This window comes from Ptychodera flava, chromosome 11 (assembly GCF_041260155.1).
Source record: "Ptychodera flava strain L36383 chromosome 11, AS_Pfla_20210202, whole genome shotgun sequence".
Taxonomy (NCBI): domain Eukaryota; kingdom Metazoa; phylum Hemichordata; class Enteropneusta; family Ptychoderidae; genus Ptychodera; species Ptychodera flava.
In genome coordinates, this window is record NC_091938.1 from 37,849,564 (window position 1) to 37,877,319 (window position 27,756).

Sequence of the window (27,756 nt, forward strand, 5' to 3'; positions counted from 1 at the left end):
GGTTAATATGTCCCCATGAGTGTATATAGCAGCTACCTACATAAAGAAGTCCGAAAACAATTTTAACCTTTATTATGATTTTACTTGTTGTACATGGCACAAACAACATCAAACAAGCAATAGTTATGTAAACTGAATACTTTAGTGACTTTATTTTTTATCTTATCAAAAACGAGAAAATCTAAAGACAACAATTTAGAATCTTTAGGTTGCCTTAAACATTCTTTTACATTTAAGGTCCCGTGGCACAGAATATGAAATGACTTCATTTATTATTTCATTCATCCATCATTGATTCTTTCATTCATTGTTATTTTATCTAAGATATGATTTATTCTGACCTACCGACTCCACTTTGCATATATGCCAGCGATTGTTCTACTTTGACATGGATTAAACAAATGCTACGATTATACAACATCATGGATATATTAGAATTTTATATTTTATCATTGAGTGTAATGTGTCTTGATTATTTGCGATGGGGAAAAGCAAAAGGCATTTGCGTTGCAACATTTAGATTGTGTCTGTCCATCCTGTTTATACAGATTTGTACACTTGTTCTGGAAACTATCGATGCCATGGAATGAAAAACTGCATACCGTTATCGGAAAGATGCGATGGAATAAAGCAATGTCAGAATGGGGATGATGAGCTGTTGTGTGGTAAGAAAATACAATTTGCGTCACTTTGGATTTGTCAAAAAGCTCCTACAAGTATCGTGTATCCTAATGAATCAATGTTCAGTTCAAATTTAATGTTGGTGATGTCAGAGTTTGACTGTTTCAGCAGATGAATATCGCTGAATATCGCCGACCAAAAAATAGTATTATATATATATATATATATATATATATATAATATATTAATATATATATATATATATATATATATATATATATATATATATATATACATACTTTTTGGATATGTTGCTATATTTCTTTGTTTGTTTTGTGGGTATATATATAATATATATATATATATATATAATATATATATATATATATATATATATATATATACCCACTTTCTTGATATGTTGGTATATTTCTTTGTTTGTTTGTGGGTTTTCGGCAAGTCACCTTAACATTGGGTGTGCATACTATGTGCAAAAGTCAATGTCTCATTTTTCTTCCGATTACCTATATTCACATTTAAATGCACTACAATATTATCTTTAGCCCGTCAAACGTTGTGCCCACATTGGAGTGACTCCCCTTACGGTAAAGTAATGCCATCAGAAGCTCAGTTTTCCTTTTAGTTTGGCAGTGCTCAAATTTGTCAACCTATTTTATCAATGCTTTTGTAATACTACCTCAACAGCAGGCCTTTCAACCAATATTTGATGCCTACTTGCCTGAAGGTATACACCTGTACGTCAGGCCTTTGGTTACTGTTGACATTTTTGAATTTCTAAAGAATTTCTAAAATAATAAATAATTGCTTGAGGAGCCAGTTTTACAACAGCAATTGTTCGCAGGGGCTGCTGTAAATATTCTAGGCTATTTTCTGACGTCCCTAAAACATACGCCTGTGCAACCTGCAACGTGGTACAGTTTATATCCTGCAAATTTTCTCATCCTACTATACGTAATTACAGAATGGCCCTGTGATTGAAACGGGCAACTGTAAGGAGGGAATTCAATACAATTTCCAATTCACGGCTGTGTACGAGATTGTGTTCTTATGAGGTGTAACTCGTGAAGTGTTTGGTCAATTATTGAGAAATCATCGAGTTACTCTCACATAAGCAAGCGATGTAATCTTTGTATATCAGAAAAGCTACATACACATGATCGAAGCTAACAAGTCTACGCTATTACATAAATGTTCTGAGTTGGTTTCAAAATGTCGCCTCCAAAACAAATATAATCTATCGAATTTCAACGCCTCCGAGAAAAACTTTTCAATGGTACGTCCCGTCCACATGAAAAAGTGGTTGACTAAGGATATTTTGGTTCTGACTGAATATTTCAGGATGTGTACAACTGAAGTATCAGATATTATGACTTCGTACTTGAAGTAATTTGTGTTATCACATGCACAAGCCAAGTTTGTAGTCTCCGAACAAAAAATACGGGATTTATTCTCTGGTCGTTCTACGTCACGACAACCCGCGTCTATGTCATCAATTTTGGTGCGTCGGACCTTTTTTGTCGATCTTCGTGTGCTCGTAAATATGTAAACAATCAACATGGCGGCCGATGTTTCTCCCACGATTAAAAGTCATGTAATGAAATCGATATTTTCACAGACTGCGACATTAATAATCTGAACAATGTAAACACAATAGTGTACCGCCTATATATTCCGAAGGAATTACGTGAATAATTTGCGGAAACAACGAACTCGAAGCTGGTCGCGTATACCGTGGGTTCCGTACGTATTGCAAACAGGGTCAGGCGCGACGTTTACAGTGTTCGCGCCGTCGAGATTCAGTCGATATTTGTTCCCGAAAATAGCGTATTTTCGTCTGTGATAAATTTCTAGGACTATGCTATCTTTGAAATAGAGTATAACTTTGCGGAAGGTAGCCTACGTGTAGACCGAGAGCTGTCATTTGCTCCACACACGAACGAACGTGAGCGCTAACGCACATGATGGACGACTGGAAATGATTGAAAACTTGTGCACGGCGCACTGATATTTATTCCTAAAGTAGTTCAAAAGTTTAAACGCGGTATCGTCATGGAAAACGTATTTTATTTTGCAAAAAATAACGAATTCTTGGCTTGTGCATGTGAAAAGTATATTATTCCCTAATATTTTTCTTCGTTCAGCTCGGAAAATACTCGGGACGTAATGACCGTGTCACCACTCGTCTTCGACTCGTGGTGACACGGTCATTACGTCACTTGTATTTTCCTTCGCTGAACGAAGAAAAATATTAGGGAATAATATCTAATTATTACATTATATATATATATATATATATATATATATATATATATATATATATATATATTATATATATACAAAATTTGTGACAGTGTTATCAAAATATAGAAATTTACGTTGACTTTCCTCTATGGCAATTAGACATTTACTACATTCATTTTAGATTATATATGTCCCGACAATTGTGTGTGTCATGGTTCTGCGATTAAATGTACCAACCAGAAGTTGAATGCCTTGCCATACTCTGTCAGTAATAAAACGAAGAAATTGTAAGTACCATTCACAGACTAATGAATCACATTAGTATCAGTCTGAGGCTTATATCACACAGAAATTTACAATACAAATATGATAATGAGAATCTCAGTAAGTGGCTGCTTAGACAAACGTGTGAACATCAATTATCAGTGAACAATGGATTCAGCACTAATCTGCTGTTGGTCCTGAAATAACTTGATCACCACAGCATTACAATTCACACCTCGTGTCGAGTTATATCAGCAGCTGCATCATCAACTCAGTAATTGTCTTTCTCGTATTTAATTTAACTTTTTTATAGAATTCTGTCCGGTAATACTTTAAATCCTGAAACAGTGGACTTTGGAGATTTTCGATTACTGGCAGAGCTGTAAGTACAAAGAAATCAGCAAAAAATTAACACTCCTTTTGTAAATCCGCGTCACCGATTATCAAATTATCAGTTCTTTACAATCAATTCATGAAAAAAATCTTACAACATGTCGCGGTATTCCTGAACTAGTGTGACGTTGTCGAAGGAGAGGGTTCCCAAAACATAGTGGCAATATTCCCACAAACTGGTAGGTGAGTAGGCATACACGAGTCTTCCGTCATTCCGTTTGAATGACTTGATTCTCCTTATTAGGTTTCACACTTCTACTTGATTCTGGTGAATATGTACAGAGCAAAAATTTTATGAATAAGAGTGCAATTACAGCAGGTGTATGCTTAAAGTGTAAATATTTAGAGAAATGGAAAAATATTCCCAATTCCAAAACACTTGCAGGAATCCTCCTACTGTTTATTATTTTTTTCTCTGGTCGTACACACTTACAAAATAACATGACACTGTAATCTTTGTCCGTTTCAGAGACTTATCGCGTAATTCAATAACTCGAATTATATCCAAAACGTTTCAATTCCTGGCAAATCTATACTTCCTGTAAGTACCCATTTACACTTTACATGCTGGTACGTCCAATAAAAATGTTAATGAATACACAGTTAATTATCCTTATATTTGCTACATTTAGTACGCGCTTTTAGTATTTTCGAATGTCAAAAATAACATCTTACAAGGGAAAATATCAGACCACAGTATACGGACAACACGTCCAGCATTTTCTCTGTACTGACTATTATGACGATTTTCTTTTTCAGGAATCTCGAAGTGAACGACATTGAAGTTTTACTTGAAAATACATTCTACGGATTGTACAGTCTTAGAGAATTGTTAGTAATAAATCGTTAATGTTTTACTTTTGTAATTTTTTAAGTTGATCTCAACTTGCATATATCATGCAGCTCTTCAGTTAGGTGATTACTGCTGGTTTTGGGGGAAATGTCGTTCACAACTTATCAGTCAAATGTATAGTCCAGAATATAGGTGAACACGCCGATATTTTAATGTCATCGTGCCCCAAGTGTAATGCCTATCTTTTCAGCCTTAAGTGGTAAGTTGGACTGGAGGTGGCGAGGGTCCACGAAGCAATATCAGAGTCATAAAGATTTATTCATACCAGTATACTTTACGGCATACTGAATACCCTGATTCGTTGGTTTTCTGCAAAGTTTTGAAGATAAGAATGGGAACTGTATCAAATTTTACTGCCTTGTCTTTAAATTGTTCAGGAAAGCATGCCCGTATCCCGTAATTGATCGATGCACAGGGCCTACTATCTAAATGTTCATTATTCGACGCAGGGATGAAACCAATTTGGCTACAGTCTATGACTGATGTACACAATAGTGTAATTTGTTTACCTGTAGAACTAGCAACACATCGTGCATTCACCAACGTATAATAAAGTGGATAGTCTGGTACAATATAAGCAACAACAGTTTGATGTATATAAGAGTAGAGGCAGCGAATCCTAATTAATGCAATTTTTGTATTAGGATGCGAGTTTTTTATCAGAAGCAATACGTTAAATGATAAATTTGGCAATCATTTTTCTTGATAACATTATTTTGTACTTGATGCTCAGTAATGATATGCGACTTTTAACGCACTCAGGTAGCATTGTATGGTCACATTCGCTCCAACTTGTTGTCTTTGAGTTCACTTTTAATATTGCAATACCAGGTACCCTTTTTGTATAAAATTTAACCAATGTCTCCAGCTTCATTGTCGCGTTTAGTTCAGAAGGGACCCTTAGTTTGAATCCAGTTGCTGTTCTTTTTTTTACGAATGGAACCAGACTTATGGTGAAGAGTGCGAAGACATAGTACAAATTTGTTGCACTAATGTTTAACACTTTAATAATATGCAATAGAGTTATATTGACGCGTGGCTCGAGGTACAACTTTGTTTGTCATTGTAGCACTGGGGTGTTTAGGGGCTAGAGCAAGCGCAGTCATCAGTTATATCGTAAAATTAAATAGGACCCTCTTCACACCGAACAATTGCAATGATAACAACTTTGATGTATTCTCTAACACTTGAAAGCACATGTATTATTCGGACGATCCAATTATTACACAGTACATTGAGATGGGAAGACATGCCAAAAGAAGGAGGCAGACAAACACCGAGAAACGTATGATTTGCTCACAATTGCCCATTTGTATATTTAATAGTGATAAATTATTTGAACAAGTTCCCACCCCATGGTTCAGCATACATCAACACTTCAAATACAAATGTAAAGTTGAAATGTGTAGCTGTTCTACAGTTACCGCAATTTGGCCAGGGAATTATCACAATTACGATTTTGTCACGATTTGAAAAAAATGAAATTAATCATCTTTTGGGATTTCATGTAAAATTTCAAAGTAATCGGACAGGTAGTTCCAGTGGAGAATGTTTGGCCAAAAATGGGAAATTGGTCCAACATACAAACTTGCCAATGAAAAATTTCCACTAAGTCTAGCCCTTTTTAGAGAGTTTGAGTAGTTTGCAGGATTTTTCCTTCATATTTCATTTGCATATATTTGATACTAAACGGTTATTTGACTAAATTCACATCGCCGCCCCTGTACTCAAAATGCTATGGTGGAGTGCTGTATTTTAAGTTTTGATTTTGACGGACAAACATTACTACAGACAGGCAGAAAGACGCCGGACAGACAGACATCGACTCACCATGTATATGCAGCATACTACAAAAACCTTAATTTTTATTATTTTACTGAAGTTTTTGTTAATTTTGCAGTGATTTTTAAACTTGGGGAACCAAGATAAATATTACAAAACATTTCTCGTATAAAACATGAATGAAAGCATTTTTGTGTAAAACAGGAATTATAATGATCATGTCGTAAGCTGATGATCGTATATTTCAGTTTATTGAAATGAAGCCATTGTTATGATAAACGGCTCTGCATAATTGATTAATTGCAGATACAGATTGTGAAATAAGCTTTTTATTGATATTCAATACATCATCGACGTCACTAGGGAAGGTGTATGTGAAGGGCACTTGAGAAGATTATGTTACCTTTGATATCATTTTGCGCCTATATAGCTTGTGCATTTACTTTGACGGCAATAAACCTGTGAACACCGGAGTGCCCAAAGCCAATTTGCTGATAAAATGTGTTTTACGTACACATACATGACGAGCTTTCAAAATAGATGATGCCAGTAATATTCTTTTATACAAGAATTAATAGAAAATTAGGTTCATGACGAACTTAATCGTTTAACAATGAGAGTCTTCCTTCATTGATTTTTACATTAAATGTATTGCAAAATGTAGAAGCCAAACATCAATGTTACAGGCAAATCATACTTTCAAAGCTAAGAATGAAGAATGGTTAAATTTGCTTTCATCATTGACTACCTGACTTAGCCACCGCCTTTTCATTATCACATTGCAACCTATCGCGCAAGGTCATGTTGATTATCTATTTCATTATTTATTCATTTGTTCTTTTCATTTCTAGATTACTATCAGGAAATAACATCGCGTTCGTGGAGAATGGTGCCTTTCAAGACCTCGGAAACCTAAAATTTTTGTAAGAGTTCCATTTTATGTAGTGTATTCTAGAATCAGGTTCTTCAGCTGTTATTGTTCTAGTGGCGATCGGGTCAATGAAAGCCTGCAAACACGGAATTAAGAAGAAATGTACGTTTGCCAGGACGGACGGACGGATAGATAGATAGATAGATAGATAGATAGATAGATAGATAGATAGATTAATAAACGTCTGTCAGGTAGATAGTTTGTAGTCAATCTGTAATGTTATGTACAGCAATGAGATTGTATTCCATTGCTTGGGATTTTTGCACCTACTTACATTCATGACTGTCTGAAGCAACATAATAATATTTCAAAAAGAGTAGATACTGGCGTTGTTATTGAAACAGTCGCATTTTCATTAAACGCCCGCATGATTAGCCAGCAAAGAAATTATTTACCGAGTTCCAAGAGGGTTTTCTAATCCTTTCTCGAATAGACTTCGGCAAAGAACCTTTTTTTGCTCACTGTTGTCACGGACCATTGCGATGAACAAAAACACCCTCTTTACCGTGTGTTTGGGAACACAAATGAATATCAGTTTACTCGACAGTGCCACCAACTGTGTATAATTTGTTCGAATTGATGACAATGTATGTTCAAGCAAGGGATTTTTACACTTTCGATCTTTGTGAACTGAAAGGAAAACAACACGTTACCAAAAATTAAAGCTTCAATGCAAGCCCAATAACATCCCTACTTCTTTACATGGTTAACTCAAAGTAACATTAAGCCCATAAATATATTTGCGACTATCTTGTCGGTCGCAAGAGGAGCGCATCTGTACACATAGGTCAAATTTGGTCAGTTGGTATGCCATGCATTAAGTTCCTATGAAAATCTCAGAAGGCTTGTGCCAATACATTTACGGAAAACTAGGATGGAAAAATATTTTGCTAAGTTCTGAGCGCGGATGTATTTAAAGGGAAAGCGGCTCCCCAATGCAGATACGTTTCAAATTGTATGTGTCAATATTGTGTTTTTACGCTCCGCATTGTATGAATGTTCAATGTGCAGTGAATTTTACTGTTATATAACGGGAAGCGATGGCGAGACGTAGCCGGGTCTTACATTATAGTAAATGATGATGATTTGATTCCTTAAAGCTTACGTTTCGAAACCCGAATGTGATTGCATCAGTCGTACATGGTTTTCCTCCCCCGCATTCGTTTTTTCAAAATCTAATTTCTGCAGCATTAATATTGATTAACTTATAACACTGAAGCTAGGATATCAACGTTTCGATCATCTTGTGTAACTAAACTGCATTATGATTTGTTTGTTCCTCATTTCTCTTTCTTTTGTGCACTGTGACTGATGGTTGTGGGAATAGATGATATTATGTATTTTTGTGAAGATGTTGAGCCTTCAACCTTGTTGTCACTTTTAAATGCACAAGCAGTTTTTCTTCTTGTGAATATGGAATCGTTGATGAACGATGAACTTGAAATGAATGCCCGTTACTTCGATTTTCAGTGAATTTTGCGAAATGGACTTTTAACCATTTTTTCGTAAAACGTCAAGTAGAGTGACATTATGTTTCGTTAATATTTGATCACTCTGATGTTAGGGTTATTGAGAAATGTCTAGTACAATACAGGGCAATATAATTTGATTTTTTTTCAAGTTGTGATCGCATATCTTGTAACAATGTGGTGGTCCGATTCTGTCAATTTATCACAGGAATGTCACGAGAAACAACTTCGACGTTGAAAGTTCGTCGGTGTTTAAGCCACTTGAGGGGTTGAAAGAAATGTGAGTACCTCAGTCTATATCTCCATTATGTTTTCGTGAAATGACGACATTCTGCACCGATTACAATCAGTAAAAAACAAACAGAATATCTCTATGCCAACGAAGATGTGGACGCCACGGTTTGAAAAATTTACAAATATTTGTCCAACACGTCACACGTGGTATAATATCAGTAAGGGTACTTTTCCTTATCTATTGACTCATTTAATGCAACGAGATTGAATGTAGATGCATTAAATTACTCAAACTTTCTCATATTTGTCTTTTCAATATTTTAGACATACGGATGCTTACAGATATTGCTGTATGGTCAGAAAACACCATGACGTAGATGTGTGTACACCACTTGCTGATGCTTTCTCCTCCTGTGAAGATCTTATGGCTAATCAAGTTCTTAGATTTTCTATTTGGATTCTTGGAATATTAGCTCTTCTTGGTAACGTTTTTGTTATCGTTTGGCGAATTAAGGAGAATGACTTGAACAAAGTACCTTCTTTCCTTATTTGGAACTTGGCCCTCGCTGACTTCTTGATGGGGATATACATGTTGATAATAGCATCAGTTGATATGTATTACCGTGGTGTCTACGTCACCTATGATGCATCCTGGAAGAATAGTTTACTTTGTAAATTTGCTGGCGTTTTGGCATCGTTATCGAGTGAGGTGTCTGTTTACACACTAACAATAATCACACTTGATAGGTTTCTCATAATAGTCTTTCCTCTGAAATTCATTCGTATCAAGCTAAAGACAGCCAGATTGATGGTTGTAATTGGTTGGATCGTTGTAGCAATTATAAGTTGTTTACCTCTTGTTGGAATATCCTACTTTGGTGATAATTACTACGGTCGTTCCCCTGTCTGTTTGTCTCTTCATCTGACAAATGAGCGCACACCTGGCTGGGAATTTTCCGTGTCAATTTTTCTTTTCGCCAATTTTCTTTCGTTTGTTTTCATTTTCGCATGCTATGTTGCAATGTATATATCTGTCAAGTTCGCAACGTCAGCCGCCGGTGTAAGTTCCAACCGGAATACAAAGAATGCAACGAAGATTGCAAAACGTATGACACTGATAGTGCTTACTGATTTCTGTTGCTGGGTTCCGATCACTGTAATGGGCATATTGGCATTGACTGACACAGTCACAATTCCAGGATCTGTATACGCTTGGACTGCGGTCTTCATCTTGCCTCTCAACTCTGCAATGAACCCCATTCTGTACACCATATCTGTTATAAAAGTGAAGAAGAAACCAAAACAACAAACGTCTGGAGACTTGGAAACCTTGAAACGGTTGGAAATCGGTAAGTCGAAACAATGACAGTTGTAGTTTTTTGTAGAGATTTGAATCAACACCAAACGGGTTCTCGAACGATCATTATAAAAAGAGCATAAAAGTGACATTTAATTAACTTGTCATTTCCATTATTTGTGAAAGAGATTATACTCAATGGTAGCTGTTGACAGGCAGAAAGCAAACAGCCCAATTGGTATATGATCATTCAGAGTATTTTTACTACCGAAAATGTTAACTTTCACATCTCCATAAACCTATAACTCGTCGAAAAATGGTCTCGATTGGTAAACCGCATTTTGTGATGCTTTACTTATATTGTTATGTATGTGTAAATCACACAAATCAAGTTTTACTTGTTTGAATCTTTATTTTCCTTCTGCGCTTCCATATTTTATTTAAGGCGTAGCCAACCTTATTAATTTTTATAGTTCTGAAACTGTTATAATAATTTTAGAATTTTTATCATTCAATTATAGTCATAAACGTTCGAAATAACTTTCCATCATGATCGCACTTCACTTTACTAGACATTTGACTGCTTACACTAGGAGAATGGGCCCATCAAAAAGAGGAATATAACGAGGAAAAATACAACAAAAACAGGATGGTTGGATAGTCTCATATACATTACGTTTACGTTTTTGTACGTCCCACACGTTTTTAGATAGCATTGTAGATAAAAAGAACCGACTCATTTGAGTCAAATACTAATCATGTAACTCTCCACTCCACTGTTTATCCTTGTGTGTCTATAAAAACAGATTAGCATAAGTACGAATACGTTTTATTATGGTTTGTTTAATCAGAGTGCTCTCCTAATTAACTTCGGTCTCTACGATCAACGCGATACACACGTGTCCACTTTAGTGTTGATCAAGGTACATACTGACAGAAATTCCGCTTGTATAAAGACAAAAGAGGCCCTGCCAAGGGTTGTAAATGAGAGCTAATTATTAGCACCCTGTGTTAAAAATTGAGACACAAGATACCATTTCCATTCATGAAAGCCTCTACTCGATAATTACATGTAGTTTATTGAGGCAACACACTTTTATGAGCTCTACTGCTAGAACATAAGTAAAATTGTATGTCCCATGCAGACAGTGTGTCTGGGCAAAATAAATGAACAAGACTTACACATGGACCAGTGCATGGATTAGAGCATGCTAATTTTACATTGTATCTCAATCTTGAACACAGGGTGCCAATAGTAAACTCTCATTTACAACCCCAGTTTTGCCTTTCTACAGGCAGAATTTCTTTCTGTATCAGGTAGCCTTTATCGACACTAAAGTGGCCACGAGTGTAGGTAATTTAGCAATTTCCTTGCGTGTTCCATCCATACACTCAAATGAGTCGGTTCTTCTTATCTACAGTGTTATCTGCAAAACTTGGGTGCCACGTACAAAAAAGTAAATGTAATGTATATGAGACTGTCCAGCCATCCTGTTTTTGCTGTAATAAATTACATCCCAACGTATTGTAATTGATATGTACTGATAGTTGACAGCAATAAATATGCTTACCAATCTTGCAATACAAATCAATATTTTGTTTTAACAGACAGTGACGAATACACGAATTCTAACTGCTGAGCTTAATAAATCACAAGTGTATACCTTGATATTTTTCATTAATAGGAAGGAAAACCCGATGTGTATTATAGTTTATATGTAGTTCTTGCGCTTTATGACGATAATTAGATTCGTAAGCACATAATAAGACGGCAAATATGTTTGTTTCAGTATCTAGGCTTCATAAAACGATGCGATTGAATCCTATCATTCCAAGAGATATGATAAGATCTGATGAACATGTCGAGCCTTTGAAAAAGAATGATAAATTGCTGCCTGGTAAACTTAAAGTCGAAGAGGTCTATGTGATTGCTATAGACATAGCAAAATCTCTGCTCTTTCTTCATGAAAACAAAGTCATACATGGCCGTGTTTGTGAAGACTCAATTTTATTGGTCGACAATGTGCAGGCGAGTTCTCTCTATCAAGTGCATGCTTTCTAACATACACGATTCCGTTTATCAATGCACTTCTTGTAGTCGAATTTACATGAACTTGACCAGACAGAAGTCAACAATTTATCGATCTTGAAATTTTATTTACAGAATACAGTGCATCGTCCGCTCGCACGGCTCGTTAGCAAGACACGAGTCTTCCACTAACTACGCCGTGCGTGACCACGCTGATATACTGTGCGAAGGAAATCTGATAGAACTTGAAAATCAGGCGAACCAATCACAGCACGCGTTACATAAACAGAGAAATCCGAGATGGCGCCAGCAAAGTGCAGAGTTTGCAACTGCGACAAAAATCGACGAACAATCTTCACATCAACGTTTCCCAGTCACTTACTTGGCATTCAAAACGAAGTTTGCGGAGGACTTGACGATCGTGTTGGGTCGAGGTACATTTGTAAACCATGTTTTGCCAAAGCAAATACTTTATATATAAGCTGCAAGACAGTGTTACAAATTTACTTTCTCGCTTTGAATGCGTACGGGAAGAATTTTGAAATGTAAATAACGACAGCGATCGCTGATTGGCTAGTTACAGGTCTCGTACAGTCATGTGGTGGCACTTAAAAACCATGATCTGTGGGCTCGATCGGCCAAGGCCTGATTTCGGGAAGCATCCAACTGCCCGAACAGAAGGCCTTGGCAAGCGAAGATGACTACAGTGCAGATCCTGTCAAGCGTCCTTTGTAGTCCACGCGAAGCTAGCGACGGACTTATAGATTAGGCTCCGTCCGTCCATGCATCCGCAAGCGACGTTTTCACTTGTATTTGTGAAGCGATTATTAGGCATAAGTCTCTTGATGCACACCACTTGCTTTCACAAACGATCAAATTTGGCTACCAATTCACATTTTGGATATATTATAGAGCTACATCCTCTGAATAAGTATCCGAAATTACCCCTGGTGTCTGGTGTTGGACTTTCATTGTCTGAATCTGAATTCGAAATTACCTTTTTATCGCACCAATTAACGTGCATGTGTAAAGACACTCGAATCATTCTTGATATTCCAAGATACTGACTCAAATCTTATTGAACTTGGTACAGATGTCGATATACCACAGGTGTAATAATGTGCAAAGATATTTAGAGGCATTACGTCGATTGATTCCTCAAATTAGGAAAGTTCACCATATGTGCGAATAACTTTCATCAATCACCATAGTACCTTGGATAAAGTGTTGTCATGGGTCGTATTGGTCCCATGCGACATTTGAGCCCAGTTTCGACGACTATGTCCTTTAACACCATTATTTTACATATTGCTAACTTTCATATTTAAGGAACGTTCCTAGTTACTTTGATATGTTCAGAAAAAAACGCATCAAATTTGATGAAACGTGGTATAGATGTTGAACTCTGAGTGTTGTAATAGCGGGCAAAGATATTTGGCGCTATCGTGTCAGTTCGTTAGTTGTTAATTTGCCTATTTAGAAACCTTCAGTAATTAGAGTGATATGTGCAGAAACACTGCAGAAAATTTATAATCTCGGTAAATATGTTTCATTTCACAGTATTTTAATACATGCAACGACATTTAGCAACATTCTGTCGAGTAATTGCTAATTGAACAAATTTAATGACCTTTCATGATTAGGGTGAAGTCCAGATTGGATTTACACTTTCATCACCGTTATGTTGACCAACCCCGTTGTTTTCTGTCGTAAAATTTGGCCTCTAATAAAGCAGGGATGTTTATTAATTGGTAATCTATATCCTGAATGACTGCAATTAATCTGATGAAATTTGCTGCAGATGTTGATCATACAAAGATTTAATAGTCAAGAAAGGCATTTAGAGCAGTATCAATGACTAATTGTAGTGAACATGGGGAATTTTTTGTTCATATCTGGCGTTCTGATTTTTAATGTCAAGAGCCATTACTCAGGCATACCTTGACCAGTTACTTCCGGTTAGTTTTCAGGAGTCAGTACATGGCATACTGCACACCAAATTCTGTCAAATTTAATAAAGAGATAACCCTTGCCGCTCATACTAATGTCTATCTGTTTACAGAACGATCCAATATGGGCATCAGTCGTAGATACGTCTTTCGTACCCTCATGTCCGTTTCCATGTGGATCATATCAACTCCATTTTAGTTACTTACACTGACTTATTCTGAAATAAAAGCGAGGACTATGTCATTATCAATGACTTTTTTACTCTAAATGACCGAATTATTTGCAAAATGTTAGTATCAAGAAATGAATTAAAACCAATGACGATAAAGGGCTAAATAATTAAAAACAATCAGCACACTTTGTTGCATTCCAATGTTTTCTAGCATACGTAACACGTAGCTAAACTCGTTTTTTATCGTGTCACTTCTCCAGGGAAAAGTTTGCCGTGCATTCCTGTCTGACTTGAGTCATTCCCGATATATTGAAAAGGACGTGAAGAAGTTACCATATTCACAGGACGTGTTGGAATTTGGGAGTCTTATTAACCAGCTGATGGAGCTTGCTGTAAAATAACCTAACTGCTATATGTGACAACGCAAATTTGACAGTAAATAGAGTTGTAAGAACTTATTACAGACTATGTATTTCAAAATTACATGGAGACAAAGTTATAAGAACATACAAACTTTGCATTCCAAAGTGCCATGGAGACAAAGTTGTAGTAAAACAATGCATAAGGATATAATGGCGTTGATTTCATTCATCTTGAGCGAAACTGTAATTTTCTGTAAAGTGCATACTTGTTTGTTCTGATGTTTATATTATCACATAAATCAAAAGTCTCTTCGTTACTTGACCCTTCATAGGATTAGATGACTTTCATTCAATTGCTGTCTGTGAGATAATTGAAAGAATTGATTATCATAAATGCAGTTGGTATCGTTTGTAATTATCACTAAGTGTTGGCCGTATCATTATGAATTTAGAACAAAATGTTTCTTATTTATCTCTCTCTATAACAATGTTTTAAATTCTAGTCGATAGTTGTCCTTGACTTGCGCAAATGAGTAGCGTGTAGTTTTTTACAATTATGCTTTTTCATTGCAAAAATTAATAGTTTGAAAATAAAAGATCACCGTAATAATTTTAATTAAATTGATAAACAAGGTTCTACAGATGTTTTAGAAACAGACTGCCCTGTCTGACCTGTGTCATTCCCAATGTATGAAAAGGAGGGGAAGAAGTTACCATAATGGACTTTGAGAGTCTTACTTACCAGTTTGATGGAACTTGTTGTAAAATAACCAGACTACTATATGTGTTAATGCAAATCTGACGATTAAAACACTTATAAGTACATACAAACAATGTATTCCAAAATGCCATGAAGACAAAGTTGTAGTAAAACAATGCATAAGGAAAATTGACGTTAATTTTATTCATCTTGAGCGAAAGTCTGTAATTTTCAGTAAAGTGCATACTTGTATGTTCTGATATTTAAATTATTACATAAATCAAAACGTTCTTCGTTACTTCAAGTTGTACCTTTCGTAGAATTTTGCTGGCTTTTTATTCACCTTTTGTATGTTAGATAATTGAAGAATTATCACAAATGCAGTTGGTATCTCCTTTGTATAAATAGAAGACACATTTCTGTATGTTCATTTGTTCAGATTATATCATGATTGTCATTATTTTAGCTGTGCACATTGAACTGAGGATTCTGAATGCTCTGTATGTAATCGACGGGTCATAAAGTTCAAATTGACTTGCTAGCGTTTGGTATACAAAGTAATATATGTGAAAATAAGCTATATTGATGTTATTATGTTTCATTTGCTAGTTCAAAACGAGTTTCATATGGTAAACAGCATTCATTGCATACATTTTAGTCACAAGTATCATTAATGATTGTTTGTCCACTATATGAGCAAATGTTAGTACAGACAACAATTGAAAGTTTTACTTTCTGACATCAACAAGCTAAATTACTTTGAGATGTTTATTAACAATTAAAAAATGAATTTTTACACACACTGACAATGGTAAATTTGTGATTATCCAGATTGCAAATGTATTGTTATTAGTCACACCGAAAGAAAATATACGATAAAAGGTTGTTTTGTGTAATTTAAGACTTACTTTTAACATTGCTGACATTAACAAAACGCTTAAAACGCTTACACTAAATTCATCACAGCATAGTTTGTAATTAATATTAAGTGTTTGTAGTATTATATTTTAATTGACAATAAAATTTTTCTTATTTCTCGTCAAAACAATGTAAAATTCTAGTTGTTTGTTGTGTTTGACTTGCAGCAAATGAATAGCGTTAATTGTTTACAATCATTCTTTTTCATTGCACAAATAAATAGTTTCAAAATTAAAGATCATTGTGTTAATTAAATGGATAAATAAGGTCACTAAGGTTCTGCAGATGTTTGTTTAGAAGCAGTTATCCAAGGCATTCGTAAGAGCAAGGCTCTTAGAATGTTGAAGTGTTTTAACTGAGAACGTAGTATAATATTAGCTCATTTGGAGTAGCAGAGATAGCGAGAAAAGTTGATAATAATTATATGTTTATCTTTGCTGACAGATATCTAGGTCTGCTTAGCAATTTTAATTCTTTCTTCATCGAGCATCTTTTGTCTGGTACTCGGCGTCGTTAGTCAAATTTGCTCTTCCTCTCTGTAACATCAATTTAGAAAAAAATTGAGTGTTTTGAAAATGCGCACAGCAAGAAATGACCTGACTTGGATTTGTCCAAATGATCGGGACTCTTGGATTTGTACATTTTAGGGTTTTCCTTTTTTTTCTATGATTTTAACCAACATCAAATATTTTCAGCTCCGATAATACTGATAAAAAAATTTCCAAATTATGTTTGTAGATTGAAAGATAATCATATTTCTGAATATGTAAAAGGCGCTCTAGTACACACATTTCCTGTGATATTACTTGTCTTGTCGCAATTACATATAAGTATTCTAGTGGGTGACTGTATTGTGATTCGTTTAAATGGAGAGGAAGTATGTCATTTTTAAAGTTTAATTTCTCTCCTGTTAAACAATAAGGTTCCTCCTTCTCATAAGTTTGAATATATGTAGTATCTTAGGGATGCCAAATTTGTGAATTATTTCAAATGGCTAAATTTGCTTGTGTAATATTTGCGTGTTTTCCCCTCTGAATTCCTCGCAAATTGACTTTTCGATGTGGTTCTAGAGATGACACGAGATTCAGATTAATAAAAATATATACACGTGAAAATGGATAAAATTGTAAATTATATTATATCATGCTACAATGTGCCATTCAAATTTGATGAGAGCTCATTCCACCGAGCTCAGGCTAAAATACTGTTTTAGTAGTGGTAAAACGGGCCCCTAAACCAGCATTTTCGAAAATTGCCCAGTCGGTGCATTTGAACGTACCGATCTAAACTTAATCCGAAACAGTCCGCTTTGTTTCAAAGACCGAAGTCCGAATTTCGATACACAGATAAAAGTATGGGTCTGTAACTCACCTCTTGGTAAAAATAAGTTTGGGTCAATGATGAAAGACACTCTGAACCATTTGGGTTTGATGTACATAAACCATTGCATTAAGGCAACGGCGCACTGTGCACTTTAACTTGATTCAGCGGGAGTTGAGACGCAACATACTGCTCTTTAAAATTAACTATGATTTGTATACACTATAAATGACAATTCCTCACAGATATTCTTTAACAAAGTGTGGGCTGTAACAGACGAGGATGTTCTAACGATGTAGACCAAGAAGTGCAAATAACAATGGGAATACTCCTGGTGACAATTTTAATAGACGGCTGCTATCTTACGCACTGAGAGACCAAATTATGAATAGTCGTCATGAGTGTTTTAACTGAGAACGTGGTATAATATTAGCTCATTTGGAGTAGCAGAGATAGCGATAATAGTTGATAATAATATATGTTTAGCTTTACAGGCCATGTAGAGAATGGAAAATAACCGTAGACCTAAAAGTCAGATACCGCACAGGTGTGAAAGAGTCCAGAAGGTGTAAAAGTCAGAGGTCAGGGAAAGCTTAGAGAGAGCAATTCTCCTGTTTTAATGACTAGTCACTGCTCGTGATTTCAAAAGCAACATCAGAGTCAACCGATCTGGATATTTTGTCATCATATGTACAGAGTAGACAACTCGAAAGTCGTTACCTCGGTGTGTCAGGCGTGGCTTAGCATTTGTCCCGCGGTGACATAGCGTGTGTTATTCTCGGTGTCAGCCGAACGACAAGAAGCAGCAGTCGCAACCTGTTTCAGTCGCAGCATGGATGTAAAAATAGATGTATTTTTATTAACCCAATGGTCACAGTGACAGGAGCTGAAGTCAGTCAGCAGAGAAAAGGAAAGTTAAATAAATACAGATGGAGATCGGAAAAGGTTTAGTTTAATTAACAGACCACAGTCCCAGACAAACTATTCCGAGAGAGCTCTCTGCTGCCAAGTGTCGGTGTTACTTATGTTGACCTTGCGTCAGGCAAAACAGGATCTTAGGCATCGGACAGGCGGACCTAAACGAACCTAAACAAAACGTCTTTTTTCAGGGCCACTAAATCGCCCAAAAAGAGACAATCATATCACTCGTGACGACTATTCTTAATTTGGTCTGTCAGTGCGTAAGATAGCAGCCGTCTATTAAAATTGTCACTAGGAGTAATCCCATTGTTATTTTGAACTTCTTGATCTACATCGTTAGAACTCTCCTCGTCTGTTACAGCCCACACTTGTTAAAGAATATCTGTGAGGAAGTGTCAATTTATTAGTGTAAGAACAATACTAGCGTTCAGTTGAATAAAAATTGACTTTTTATAAAAGTCATATAAATGGGACAAATTGTTCCAGATAGATTTCGTAAATTACTACTAACATTAGAGTTACTGGAAAACAAAAAAGGCTACTCATTTTTCTTTTAATTACCTACCAAACCTTGGAATCGGAAAATGTAAAACAAGGGAACCAAAATATTTTCAGGTTCCCCTTATCCGCAGAGCGAACCTTTAAAGTCCGACTCTACTACCCCAGTATTTTCGAATCCCCTCTGATTCATTCAGGCCCCCAGTATTTGTTAATGTAACCTCATAGGGCCAGGGGGGCTAGTCGACATGCTGGAATGGACAGGACACTTCAGGGAACCAGCAACTGTCTCCGCATCTCATAACCCGAAAGACTCAAGGCTGTACTCTTTGTAATTTCAACAAATACAAAACTCGTTCAGTACTGGATTGTAGCGTTACTAGTATAGCGTTGAGGTGATCACACGTTGATAAGGTGAAGCTGAAATTAAGGGAACGCGGTATCCGGGCTGGAATCGCCGCCGGGACTGTACAGTACAGTGTAAGCACGTGATAGAGGGACCGTGGTTCAAGCGTTCGTCTCTTGTATTTATCATCTCTACTGTGAAACAGCTATTCACATGATGATTTAAGAGACTAAATAAATGCTCAGGATGTCGGGATTGTCGTCCAACAACATTATTGTATTTACGCAGTTTATAAGATCAAAATTCATTATCATACATTAGGCCGAACAAAAAAAAAATTGTTCTGTTCCGATAAACCGACCCTACCCTATTTTTACCTTCCGACCCTAAACTTTTTAGAGCTACATAAACAAGGAAGTAAAAAAAAAATTAAAGAAAGAAAAAACCCTTAAAATCACGCGTTCGTTAATGGTTCTACTCCGGAATAAAAAGGACGCGATGCGTTCTACAGACTCAGTACGCCCAAATAATCATGTGATGCCGGTACAAACAAGCCCACATGTGTACTAACGCGTATGGAAATACACGTACGTCTATGCGCGTTTGCGCACATGGCTTTGTTTGTACCGTGGTCGATTCGAATTCCGGTTTTGGCCTATTGGCATTTGATTTTTGCTTGAACGAGGACGTCTTTATGTTTTTCCCTTTTATGTGTGATACATTTTTCTTGAAATGTTGTGTCCAGTGTTTGACTGCCCTAAACCCCTGAAAAATGCATATTTAAAAATAAAAATATTTTGGGAAAAAAATTCCTACCGACCTACCTACCTTATTGAAAACCATGTCATCGGAACAGCACAATTTATTTCTTTTTGCCTTATAGTTGCATTCAAATAAAAGGCGGAGCATACGCCAACTTCCGGCTGTAGGATTCAAAGCAAACAATCTAGACCATGTCGTTGTTCCCTGAAGACCTAATCGATATAACACGACAAAAAACACACATCTCGATCACCAAAACCAGGATCGTCGCGGTTACGTCACTTTTCACTGGAACATCTTTTGTGAACGACACTATCATTTAATATCGGTGCATTTTCTAGCTCGATGGTCTTGATCTATTTAAAAATTTCTGCGAAAACTTTTTTCACTGGCTTTTCGACTTTTGCGAAGCCCAATTTTGGCAATTTCCGTTTGTCGTAGTGGACATTTCGGTGACAGTATATTCTCCGTGAATGTTTATGTACTAATCTATTGGGCAATTAAATTTCTTCTGAAATGTCTTGATGAAGTAGGTGACTAGGTATGAAATATTGATGGAGAAAACGTAGGACGCGTTAAATCGAGCGCATTTCATTTTCAATTTTCCTTCGTTTAAGCACCGCTGGTGTCGCTGTTCCACTGCCCACAAAAGCTATATAGGCACAGGCAAGACTTCCCTTTAGTCTAATGCAGTTTTATAGTCAGCTATCGCCTAGATGATGATCATCAGGACCTTTTGTTTAAGACAATTTCCTTGTGCCTTGATTGTTGTTTGTAATTCCGAAATCTGTACAAAGGTCAGTGAACGATAGTAATGGAATTTTGGATTAGTGATCGATCCCTTGTCAGGTAAAGTTGGTCATTGTAAAGTTATATGTTGTGTTGTGTGATATCATTGTTGTCATTCATTTGATCCATCTCTCACTCTCTGTCTGTCTGTCTGTCTGTCTCTCTCTCTCTCTCTCTCTCTCTCTCTCTCTCCTCTCTCTCTCTCTCTCTCTCTCTCTCTCTCTCTCTCTCTCTCTCTCGCTCTCTCTCTCTCTCTGCGTGTAAAGGTGGAATAAAAAATTCACCAAAGTCAAACTTATGTCAGTAAACATCGGTTACACTTATATATTTGATTGTATTTCACCATTTACAAAAGAAATGATTCTCTTGATTGTAAATACGCTCCCTCGATTATTCTCACCTGCTGTGATGTCCCACTATCATTAAGGAAGAAAAAACAATACTATATTCTAAAAGACTTCACCAGTGCGATTTCTTGTCTGCACGTCGATCTTCGTGTGCGCCACCATTTTTCCGAACCAGTTTGCTTTCGTTTGGTAAAGAGTGGCGAAAAGAAGATACATTACTTGCGTACCAAGACTCATCGTATACTTAAGGTGAAGGGCGACGAATTCGGACGCGCACCACGCTTTAGAACGTTTCTGCGCAGATTTAACTCCAGCCTGCCGCAAATGGGTTATTTTGTAGAGCATGTATTTAACATCCCCTGTCATTGTTGAAATTGCACTTTTACCTAATTTTTGACCCAATCTCTTAGAAATACATGTGACCTATAACCTTGTCATATTGTGACCCCCTAGGAAGCTGGTTTTATCAATATGAGCGAAAAATTAAACATTTCTCTCCCATTTACATGGCGCATATTACCCATTCACCTGGAGATATTGTAAAAAGTAGCATGGTGACACCCTTTTATTAAAAGTGTAAACTAAATGGTATTATGTCAGGATTTTATTCGCCAAGTTTGGTCAAAATGACACCATTCAAAGCGACAGGAAGAAAGTTCGAAAATTATGTAGTGATATAATTTCGATATCGTCATTTTGTAATCGATACTTATGTACGAATTTCTTTACAAACATCATGAAAACTGTACATTCGATAGATAAGGATCTTAAGTCTTGGTATTTATTAAAATTAACTCATTTGCTAAGCTTTTTATAATTGGTTTTCTTTAGTTTAACTGAATTATATCATTTTTATTTATTTCTAACGACGCCATTGTAACGTCCGTTTTCCATGGAAACGAGCGTGGTGACCCCCATTTTTTATTTTATTTTTGCACTTGCACAACTTCCAAGAATATTTGTGCAAAGTTTCAAGAAAATGACACCACAACTTAATTTTGAGTAATTCGTAGTACTTCACCTTAAGTATCAGAAGTCGTTAGAACGTGGACAAATAGCGTCGCTTTCAAAGTTCGACACGTACCAGAAGCGCCGTCGTTCACATTGAGAAACACCGTGGCATTGATGGATACCGCCTGCAGGGGCGCTACACAACCACCTGTTGATATATTTACTGATACATTAAAAATACTAAAAGACGCTCACCATGCAAAATACGAACGTTTATTAGATCGATTCTAGTGTCCCCTTGACACAGTAATTTTATATTCCGCAACTATTCATTGTACGAATTCGTTGGATCCGAGCCAAAGAATAAAAGCGTTAGAATTTGCACTTCCAAAACTTTATCTGGTCACCATCCCTCCAACCGGACTATTGTTGCCACATCCACTCACTTTGTTACTCATTCACTGCTATGGAAATAATTTTTTGTGTGTAATATATTGTATTACGGTGCTTTTAGACTAGACAGTTCAACTATTTGCTGAGTTTACATCATTTTCATCTCGTTGACCTTGGATTAGTTTCTAGTACGCCGCTCTAAAGACATTTTAAATACTGATAAATGTTATAATCTGAGTGGAAGCAAAGACTTTCTGGTTCCAGTAAATCTAGAAGACGAATCCTCAATTCAAAACCACTTTCTAATTTGAATAGTCTGGATTCAGCTAACTTTTGCACTGTGCATCAGCGTTTTCGCAATACTGTGCAGTGCAGATGTTCTTCGTGTCAAATAAAATTGGGTGGACCATAAAAATTGCAATCTCGATAGTGTGCTTTCTTGTCTGTGCATAAATTTGGTAGCGGAAGCAATGATCAAAGCTAGGGTGCTTGATTCCGACACAGACTTTGTCTGTCATATTGCACTTGACTGTATTGACGTCATGCTTTTAAGTTGCAATATGATGAGCTTTAAATTGTCCTTGAAATTTTGTTTGCTTCCATTTACGAACTCTAACCGATCGAGTACTTTTACAGATTTCTTTACGGACACAGCGACAATTTCAGGTGTATTGAGGCAGTTCAAAACCAAGGACGCTTATTAATAAGCATCAGAGAAATCATGGTGAATCAGCCACTGGCAAATAACTACTGTACGCGGGTCAGTTATATCCCCGTCTACAGTTCATTTGGAGACTCATTTTGCAAATTACAGATGTTTCACAGCCGTGTTTTTGACAATCAAAGGAATTGTTTGTTCTCAGGCAGTAAATACGGAGAGTGGTATTTTAATGTCAAATATAAGTAAATTGAAGGTATTGTTACTTTCTCCTTGAGTTAAAATGCATCAGCCAGTATTTTGAAAATTTTCCGAACCACGGACCGTGATCACCATGACTGTATCTCAGAGACATACAAATTGCGGTCGACCAAGCTGAAGTCCAAGAAAATTTTATCTTTTCTTGATTTTGGCCGTAATTAATATTTTCAGCTTTTGACGGGATCGGGACAAAGAGATAACTGCACTTCAAATCTTACGCGTACGTAGGATTTGTCCGTTTGCATCAACTTGACTCTTCGGTGCGTATATGCGTTGGATAAAATTGACTATTCGTTATTACATATCTCCTCAATTGAAATTTGTGGGAAATTAGGCTGAGCGGCGATTTTAACTGGGCTGCGCTTGTTACAGGCTGAGCACAGTCAAAAGCGGTGAAGCAGTTTAACCGTCCGCCAGCAAAGGTGTGTAAACATATGGAAGAGAGAAAGATTATTGAACCTTCAGGCAAAGGTCAACATTTTAACGGCACCCAAATATGCGTTGTTTTTTTGGCAAAGTCACTGACCCAGCGACCCTTGAACGGCAGAAACGGCCTAATCGTACATCTGAGGAAAGCTTGATTGTCCTTGGGTTCCAACAAGTGATATCAAAGTCGTTAAATGCAACGACAAGAACATAATGAAGCCAATGATTTTCTTGAATGAGCGGTTTGTTTTTGATAAAGTCTATGCTTACCGACTTTGAAAATTGATTTTTGTAGCTCCAGATATATAAATTTCTCCCAACACTTCTCAGTCTAGGGGTAAACTATTAAACATTTCCCCCTACAAAACTTGGTATATCTCTGCATAAATGTTGTTTCTTAATTTTCACTTTCATACTGTAATAAGTACAGTTTCTTGACAAACAATAATAGTTGCTGTCTGTACAATTACTATAGTCACACTATATATAAAGGTAAACATTACAGCTTATGTCCGTTTTAATTAATATCCAAATGTTGTTCAAATTGTTGATATACGTATTTTGAAAAATGATCTCTTTTTCATCGACTTGATCATTTGGTCTGTAAAAGAAGTACTCTCGATCTAAAAAAGTATTCTTTGAAAGTTCAAAGGTCAAATGCGAAATTATTCGTCACTAAACCAACATGACGACAAAACATAATCAAAATGACAGGCAGCCCCCCCCCCTCCTCCTGCAGACTATCGACCTGTTAGAACGAACAAAACAATAATGTGCTGTTCCAATAACCCGACCTATCCCATTTTTTTACCTGCCGACCCGAAAAATTTTAGAGCTACGTAAAACGGAAGTTTAAGAAAGAAAAAACCTGTAAAATCACGCGTTAGTTACTTTGCATGAGATTTTTGCTTGGACGAGGATGTCTTTTATGTCTTTTGCTGGAAATGTTGTGGCCAGTGTTTGTTCGCCCTGAAACTCTGAAAAATGCATATTTAATATAAAAATATTCTGGAAAAAAAATCCTGCCGACCTACCTACCCTATTTTTAAAAAAACCATGTTGTCGGAACAGCACATTTATTTATTTATTATTTTGGCCTTATTACATACCAAATACCAATCGTAATGCGAATAGTCCGTTCCAAAGCACAGACTTGTTAGTTGACACATTTTGCGGCTATGGCACCCTTACTGATGCTTGAGAAGTTTTGATAATTACCGCGAATCTCTAGGATGAGGAGAGACTCGTAGGTGATACCGAAGGATTCAAAGCGCGTGTTGATTGCTATCGCTGGCAACGTTCGAAACGCGCACATTTGCACGTGCAAAATCTTACCGTTCCGTTGTTTTCTATGGATTTTTGACTCCTGTTATTTTGAAAATGCTCAAAATCTTTCAACTCTCTTATTTGTAAGCCAATGAAGCTGACTTTTGGTAGGACTACTTAAGTCATATATGAGAATATAGATAAGCATGCGTTTCTAAAAATTCCATTCCGTTTATGAGATATCGCCGTAAACCCTTCAAAATTTATAAAAGACACAGTAGATATTTTCCTGTTAAAATCGTTTGTACTCAAACAGATAACCTAATCCATGCTAGGGACTCTAAACAGATATCTCATGGTTACATTCTGAATTTTGGAAAATTTCGTGCAAATTTGTAGAAGCTGAAACGTTTTAAAGTAGAGCTGTGAAACTTTGTATTGTGTGACGTCACTGACCAATCGTGGGACAAACCTGCGTCTTTTGGAATCGTATGGTGCGTAAATCTTTATTTTGCAAAGAAAACCATGAAAACCTTGCATTTTGATTGATTTCGGAAATTACCCTTAGCAACCGTTGCTTAGCAATTTTGAATCCTTCGGTGTGCGCCTTATGTTGGAAATGCGTACACGTGAATGATTTCTGCATATAACCATAGGCGATCGATAGAACGTGGGCCGACAATGAACACTAGCTACTTGAGCGTACTATTGTAGACTTGACTAATGCTTGTTAATCATTTCGGAGTGTACGTCGTTACTGGTCACGGGTAACTGGCGTTGTCAAGAGTTTAAGTCCTCAGCTCATTCTTATAAGATCCTGGCAGTACACTGGCTTCCGCAAAATGATTCAAAGAAGGTGAAGACATTGATGTTTGAAAGTTATCTAAAATTATCCAGTTTGTGTTTCTATGAACGACCCCTTATTACATAGTATATGGATTTTGTCAGTAGATCGCCATTTGTTGACAAATGTCTGTGTTGAATAAATGCCTAATTTTACGTTGTTGAAATTAGCATGAAATAATATTCTTGAGTCTATATGTAAACTAATAGTCTATCTATATAATCCCCGAGAAAATGTGAATGTATGAGGTCCTTCAAGTAAGGACAACCATTTGGGCCATTTGAATCCAATATATTTCATTCCGCCATGACTTCCAGACAGCGTCAAGTATTTTTAGGCGGAGTTCTTAGATTGCCATGCATCTAGAGTCAGTTTTGAATTCGGCGTATCATTAGTCGTTATTATTTTTATCACTGGTCGATTTATTGGACTAATTATCGAGTAAAATTGAGAAAATGAGCAATTTAAAACAACGTGTAAGCTTAGCTCAAACCATCTCACAAAAACTGAAGATCACTTGCCTATGCCAGGATATCCCAAAAAATGAATAAAGTTCAAACAACAGTCGGTGCAAAAGTATGCTTCAAATCTGCTCTGCACCTACGCGCCCTGTTGAGCTCATAGTTAGTGGAATACGAGTTGAGGTACCTGTCTGGATCGTAATGCTTTCAGTAGCCTAACTGAAGCTGACAAACCATGGCAAGATGTTGATTGCAGCACCACTTTAGATCTTTATTACCAGTCCGAGATTACAACGTAACGTCTAATCGTCGGTGTACATTCTCTACAAAGTTATATATTTTTCTTAACCTACATAACATCACAATGTCATCACATGAAAATTTCCGTTTAATAGTGTTGATTGTTTCCTAAAGATCATACCATGGAATATCCTGTTCTCGATTGTTCAAGTTTTTTTACAGGTATGGAGTTATCTCCTCAGGCTGTCTCCTTTTCGTATGACATTGAACCTACCTCCACACGCCTTGGCTACATGAGGATAGCTTCGAGTTAAAATAAAATGTTAAAAAATACGTAAGACGAACTTTATACTTGTATATAGACGGGTATATTGGTCACGTAGGCGCAGAGCGTAATTGGAGCAACAAGCGGCTGCGGTTCAAACACTCTCGTTCTAGGAAAGTATCCTACATATACACTGTATCTATATTTTCTTTAAAATGGATATTCTGGTCAAAGTCATGACTGTTTTCAGTGTTTTACCATTCATTCTGTTAGGTCTGTTCGGGCTGTTCAAAATTGATGTCGATTTGATGCAAGCCTATCGTTCTCAGTTCTGATCGTCTTCCACACCACACTCCAAACACTCCAAACAGTGGCGGCGCTCCCACTCATCCCTATGAATGACTCTGATTCTGATGTCAATGTTTCAGGCGAAAAGGATTTCGGCATCCGCTGCCCGCTGTCCAAGAATGGGTGTGCGTCGGAGAGGTGGAGCCGATTCTCACAGGTACCTATTGTGTTTGCATACAGAGTTTTCTAAAATTGTTATTGACTCCCCTTATTTTCATTTCACGACACTCAATTACTTTACGTTTCCAATTCATATTTTGTACAAAAGGAGAAGATTGAGCACACATATGACGCTCCATTCGAGTGTTTTGCTAAAATATTACACTAATTTTCTTGTCTCTTGTTGCCGTTCAGTTTTATTGCCGTAGTCAGGTAGCAGCTTTTACCGTGAATGAATTTCAGGTAATAAAGGTGTACTACGAA

The 27,756-nt window shown here is 36.6% G+C and overlaps 1 long non-coding RNA gene across 1 annotated transcript; it reads left to right on the forward strand.

Moving 5' to 3' along the window:
* Window positions 1–3,460: 3,460 nt before the first annotated feature.
* LOC139143148 (uncharacterized) lies at window positions 3,461–4,371 on the forward strand. Its single transcript, XR_011554549.1, has 3 exons — window positions 3,461–3,529; window positions 4,010–4,081; window positions 4,300–4,371. It is a non-coding gene; the product is annotated as an uncharacterized lncRNA (long non-coding RNA).
* The last annotated feature ends 23,385 nt before the right edge of the window (window positions 4,372–27,756 follow it).